The sequence below is a fragment of the Bubalus bubalis genome, chromosome 4 (assembly GCF_019923935.1).
Source record: "Bubalus bubalis isolate 160015118507 breed Murrah chromosome 4, NDDB_SH_1, whole genome shotgun sequence".
NCBI classification, from domain to species: Eukaryota; Metazoa; Chordata; class Mammalia; order Artiodactyla; family Bovidae; genus Bubalus; species Bubalus bubalis.
The window spans coordinates 16,591,242-16,597,987 of NC_059160.1; the positions used below are offsets into that span (position 1 = coordinate 16,591,242).

The following is a 6,746-nucleotide window of genomic DNA, read 5'->3' on the forward strand; positions in this document are numbered from 1 at the left end:
GTACCTACTTGGAAAGATGAAGAGAGAGTGGAAATGAAGACCGCTGGTACAGAGCCTAGCACATGGTGGGTTCTTAGCATTTCACTTTTCTCAGTCTCTCTGTGACTTCCTGCAGAGTCTCAAGTGGAACTGTCCCAGAAGAGTGAGTCTGTACTTAAGTCAGGTTCTACAGTAGCACATGGGGACCTGGCCCCCTCCCTCAGTGACTGAGTATATTCCTTAGAAAGAATACATGGTAGACCACTCAAGTTAGGAGCTGGGGCCCTCAGCAATGCCTGTTTCCCTGTCAGATTCCCTCTTATGCCAGATCTTTGGTCTGCTGGAGAAGAACTGGGTTCAGAGTACCCCATCACCCACACAAAGGCCATGGAGCCTGGCAGCTCACCTCCCCTCTCTGGGCTTTAGCTCCCCTCCTCTGTATAGTGGGTTCAATGACCATCATCTACTCCTGTCCTGGGGTTGCTCTGCTGATTAAACAAGAGGGCAGAAATAAACATATATGGGTGTTCCCAGCATGAAACAGAGGCTGGTTCGAGACAGGTGCCCACTGAATGGTTGATGGGTGGATGGATGGAAGAATGAACCAACAGAAGGACAGCCACCCAGAAAGCCAGATAGGATGTCAACCAGCACAAAGAAGAGGTTTGGTGCTGGTAATCCTTGCTGCCATTCAGACCTAGGCCCCCTGGAGCTCCAGCCTGACCCACCCCAGTTGCTTCTGCCTGTGATGGTGGAGATAGGGGAATATGGAGAGGAGGGGGGAGTGGAGACCTAGAGGCTTAGGGAAGGCAGTGGGCATACAGAAGGGGAAAGGGAGAGTCTGGCGACACAGGGTCAGGATGGAAATTGGGATGGGAGCATAGAAAAAGGGTAGGGCTGGAGGAAGAGCCCAGGACACAAAAGTGGGAGAGAGGAATAGAAGAGGGTGTACTCTGGGGGATACAGTGGAACAGCCTGTAAGAACCCAGGAGGCTCTCCATAAGCACATTTTTTTTTAAGGTATATAGGAGAGTCATATTTTATTCCTCCACTGACATATTTACAGCGAATATAAATTAAAGGCCTGCTTGCACACCAAACCTAGGTCCTTTTGGTGGTTCAGTCAAAGAGGTAAGACCTCCAGCTGGCTCACAGGAGAAGCGTCCACTCCTTGGCCCAGGTTTTGGGATTTTGCCAGCCTTCAGTTCATCAATAATTTCTTCAGTATCTTTAGGTGTCAGATCCTCATAGTAGTTGTCATTTATTTGAACCATTGGTGCATTTACACAGGCCCCTAAACATTCGACTTCTATAAGAGTGAAAAGTTTTTCAGGTGTAGTCTCTCCAAACTTTATTCCAAGTTTTTTCTGAATGGCTTCCAGTATGCTGTTGGAGTTTCGGAGCATGCAAGGTGTGGTAGTGCGGACTTGAATGTGATACTTTCCAAGAGGCTTTCGATTATACATTGCATAAAAAGTTGCTACTTCATACACTCTCATTGGAGGTACTTGTAAAATTTCTGCAACCTTGTTCATAGCAGAGATGGGCAGCCATCCATTCTGTCTCTGGGCTAAATCCAGAAGTGGAAGCACAGCTGCTGCCTTATCCCCTTCTGGCTAGTTTTTCACAATGGCCTCTATTCTCTTATAATTTTCTGGTGTGAAATCAAACGGAGTTTCTGAGTTATTCCAGGAGTATCTCTGTGCACAAATAAGGCTCCTCCAGCTCCATTCTGAACAGCTGTCTTATGCAGATTTCTTATATGTTTTCCCCAGTGGGCGGTGAGGCCGGTCACGTGGGCCCATAGCACTGCAGAGAGGAACATGGCTGGCCAAACTGCGGGCCTCTGGGCCTCCTCAGTAAGCATTTTTTGAATGCTTGTAATTACCCAGTGCTATGAAAACTGACAACCCTGGTGCCTCATCTTCTGAGATGGCCCACACTCTGTCTATGGAGTGTGTATCTTCCTGAATAAACCTTCTTTCACTTAAAAAAAAAAGGGGGGGGAGGGGATCATTTTTCCCTCTACCAAAGGGCATGGAAAGATTAAGGCATTGAGATACAAATGCATGGTTTCTTCTTAGGATAGTGAGACAGCGGATTTGTCTTTTGAAGGGAAGTCAGTCTTAGAATCCTAGTTCTGATCTGAGCCCAGGCCGGCCAGACTAGCAGGTTTCTTACAAAGAAAGGGTCTATGAGATTAGTAGAGTTAATAGCATCCTGTAGGTCCATTCCTACAGAGGCCTCACCAACCAGTGGGAACCAGGTTCATTCTTGCAGCGTTCTAGGGGCCATCTGAAGTGGCAGGACTCAGTGGGCTGGGGAGATGAGGATGGCCACAGAGAGGCTGATGTGGGGGCTTCACCCCAGATGTGCTTATGGATGGGGGAGGCAGGGAAGGAGTGAGGATCAGAGCTGGGAGGATGGACTGGCCCAGGGACTCTTCCTGGGAGGAAGTGTCTATCCTGACCATCTCTCTCCTGCCTTCCTCCTGTGGCTATGGACTGTGGTGCTCCTGAACCCATTCAGCATGGTAGAGTTGAAGATCCAGAAAGTACTCTATTTGGTTCCATCACTTGCTACTCTTGTAAGGTGCCATATTACAGCATGGAATATGAAGGGAGCGGTAAGGTTTCTTTGACTAAAGAAAAGAGAAAGAAAGAGTGAGAGTGTTGGAGGGTGAATAGTACAATCTTTCTGACCAGCCAGAGATTGAGAGTGGGGATTTAAAATTGTCTTGGGACCCTGAAAATGCCTTTAATGATAGTAGTAATTTATGTTGCATTCCACGAGACTGACTGATAAAGGGTAAAACATGTGATTCTAAGATCATAGTCACAATGAAGGAGTTTGCCCTCCGATGGTGGATGTCAAGGCAGTGAGACACCAGAGGACGCCTCCCCAGTACAGCTCATAGTGTGCCTGATGCTGCCTTAAGCCTGTCACTTGTATTATCTTATTTAACTCTTTAATATTGATTAAAGACTTTATTGGCATATGCTGTACAGCCAAGTGATTCAGTTATACATATATATATATATGTATTCTTTTTCATGTTCTTTTCCATTACAGTCTATCACAGGACACTGAATACAGTTCCCTGTGCTGTATAGTAGGGCCTTGTTGTTTACCCATCCTATATATTTAATAGTTTGCATCTGCTAATCCCAAGCTCCCAGTCCTTCCCTCTCCCACACCCTGACCCCTTGGCAAGCACAAGTCTGTTCTCTACGTCTGTGAGTCTGTTCCTGTTTCATCATTAAGTTCACTCGTGTCATATATTAGAGTCCACATATAAGTGACATCATGGGGTATTTGTCTTTCTCTTTCTTGCTTCACTGAGTATGACAATCTCTAAGTCCATTCATGTTGCTGCAAACGGCATTATGTCATTATTTTTTATGGCTGTTATTCTTTAATATTTATATGAGACTGAGGCAGGAGATAGAACAGTTCCAGGTTGGACATTTACAATCAGCCAGCCTCCTCTTTGCATTTCCTGAGGCAAGAGATAGGTGGTCTCCAGTTGAGGAATTTACAACCAGCCCCCTGTTTGCGCTCAGAAATGGAAGTAACAACAGAAACAGGTTAAATAGCCAGTCTTTGTCTCCTGCAAACCTCTCAACAGAATAATCAAGGCAAGGACAAAGAGGCAAAAACCTTGTCTGAGTAAAGGATAAGGGAGACACTACACACGTGCAGAAAGGCCCCTTGGAGTCAAAAGTCAGGGGATAACTCCAGGCCATAATGAGTCTTGCTCCTCCCAGAAGCCTTCACTTCAAGATCCATCTTGGCTGAGGGGTGCGTATGCATTCCAGAGGAGGGCCCCAGGGTAGCTCAGGTGTGGAAAAAGAAACCAGGTAATTGGCCGGAAGGAAGACAAAGACCTGAAGGAACTGACCTATATAAATGACCTAACCGCCTCTTTACTGCATTCCTCCTCACATTCCTCCTCACTAAGGGGGACGCCCATGCCCTTTTTCTCTGGGTATGCATCTATGTCTTGCTTTTATCACAACTAAACAAACTATTTCTCTACGTGCTCTCCCACTTGTTGTGCTGTCTCTAATAATAACCTTTGTACTTGCATTTACAGTTTCTGCCTCTGTGATAAATGCATTTTTTCACTGGGGGCAAAGCTCAAGGGAAAAACACCTCCTAACCTCTATCCCTTGCTGGTTTGGTGGCTAGGATTCCTGGTTTTCATTCAGGCTATCCAGGTTCAGTTCCTGTGCAGGAAATTAAGACCTTGCTTCTTGCCACTGCTTACTGCTGCCTCACTGAGATCAAAATTGCATAAGATACTGTTGTGGAAGATTTGTATGAGTTACTTTTATTAATCCCATTTTATAGAAAAAGAAATTGAGGCTCAGTTTGCCTTCTGTCTGTGGAAAAACTTTAGCCAAAGAATAAGTTTAACCAGAGAAGTGAGAACATGCAGAAAAAAAGGAAAACAGTCAAAGGAGACCAAATAATAAGAGTTTAGACATTAAGCATGGTCAAGGACCTCTAGTTCCTTCTCAAGGGCTATAGATAATATTCTGAGCCATATCCTGTGAGCTGCCTTATAGATACTGAAACCCCAGGTGGAGAAGTTAACTACAGGATGACCAGACTGTAGCCGTGACATAAGCTGCCACAATTCTAAGAACTAGTCTTAAGGAAATGGGAACAAACCGATCCTGGAACTGAAAATTAAGTGTGCTTAAAACAGTCAAGGTGATGCTGGTCAGACCACCGATGACCAATTTCAAGGTGACTGTCAGAGCTGACTGTGCTGTTTCTGAATGTAGCCCCCTCTCTCAGCCGACAAAAGCTTTATCTAACCCACTGATTGTCAGTGGGGGGAGTCACCCTTCGGATAGGTGTCTGCCCTCTCCCACTGGTTGCCAGAATCCAAATAAAGCAAACTTTCCTTTCCACCAACCTGGTCTCCTTATTGGCTTTTGAGCAGCTGGTCCCCATTGTGGGTTACGTCACCTCCAAAAATCATGATGTTGGAAGTTAAGGCTTCAACATATAAAATTTGAGGGAGAGACACATTCATTCCACAGCAGCTGCTATTTCTGAGCCTGCTTAACTGATTTCTCCTGTTCTCCCAGACTTTTGATCCTGGTGTGTCTCAGGGCATACTCATTGATCTTTTTCTCTTCTCTATCCACTTTCACTCCCTTGGTGGCCTCGTTCAAGCTGTGGCTTTAAACACCCATCCATATACCTACCAAATGAGCCTGAAATTTACATTTTTAGCTCAGACTTTTTGTGTCAACTCCAAATTTACACATCAGCCTATTCAACATCTCTCCTAGGGTCTCATAGACACATTTGTAACTTTTTGAACACAGAATATACAATTATAACTGTATTGTTATAACAATCAGTTTAATGTTCTGTTCTGCTAATTCTTACATCTGTATCAGTTCTGGCTTGGTTTTGGTGTATTTTTCTCCTCATTATGGATCATATTTTCCTGCTTCTTTGTACATCTCATATTCTTTTCTTGGTTGTCAGATTGTGAATTTTATCTTGTTGTGTGTGAAGTTGCTCAGTCATGTCCAACTCTTTGCGTCCCCGTGGACTGTAGCCTGCCAGGCTCCTCTGTCCATGGGGTTCTCCAGGCAAAAATACTGGAGTGGGTTGCCATTTCCTTCTCCAGGGAATCTTCCCAACCCGGGGATTGAACCTGGGTCCCCTGCATTGCAGGCAGACGTTTTATCCTCTGAGCCACCAGGGAAGCCTTATCTTGCTGAGTGCTGAATATTTTTGTAATTCTATAAATATTTTTGAGCCTTGTTCTGGGATTTGGTTAAGTTACTTGGTAACATTTTGATCCTTTTGGGTCTTGCTTTCAATATCTGTTAGCTGGGACCAGAGCAACATTTAATCTAGGGCCCATGGTCACCTGCTACTGAGGTAAGGCCCTCCTACCCACCCTACCTAATGCCCCATGCATTTGGAGGTTTCCCAGTCTTGTTGGGCTCCCCGGTGGTAAAGAACCTGCCTGCCAATGCAGGAGACGTAAAGCAATGTGGGTTCGATCCCTAGGTCGGGAAGATCCCCTGGAGGAGGGCACGGCAACCCACTCCAGTGTTCTTGCCAGGAAAACCCCTTGGATAGAGGATCCTGGCAGTCACAGAGTTGGAAATGATGAAGTGACTTAGCACTCCTAGCACCCTTGGTCTCTGAATATCTGACTTCTCTCAATCTTTGCTAAATATCAGCTTTCTCAATTAGATTATTTCCTTAAAACTTTTAAAAATTAAAAATTCTTTAATACAGCTCTGTGTCTTTGTTTTTGGAACAGATAAAACATCTTGCTGTTGTTGTTTAGTCACTAAGTTGTGTCCAACTCTTTACAGCCCCATGAACTGCAACCCTCCAGGCTCCTCTGTCCATGGGATTTCCCAGGCAAGAATATTGGAGTGGGTTGCCATTTCCTTCTCCAGGGGATCTTCCTGACTCAGAGACCAAACCCGCATCTCCTGCAATGCAGGTGGGTTCTTCACCACAAAGCCACCTGGGAAGTCTGGATAAAACATCTACATGGCTCAAAACTGGGAAGATCAAAAGAGAGTACAGTGGTAACTTTTCTTCTCACTCCTATCCTCCCCCAGAAACCACCACCGTTTCTTATTTAACCTTTCAGTGATATTTTATGCATATAAAAGCAATATATAACTACTCTTTTAAAAATATGAATGGTGGTATTTTATTACACTGTTCTGCTTCTTACTTTTTTCATTTATCTATCTTAGAGATTGAATGAC

At 44.8% G+C, this 6,746-nt stretch overlaps 1 pseudogene; it reads right to left on the reverse strand.

The window, feature by feature from the left end:
• Positions 1–997: 997 nt before the first annotated feature.
• Positions 998–1,804, reverse strand: LOC102412632 (annotated as a pseudogene).
• Between the last annotated feature and the right edge of the window lie 4,942 nt (positions 1,805–6,746).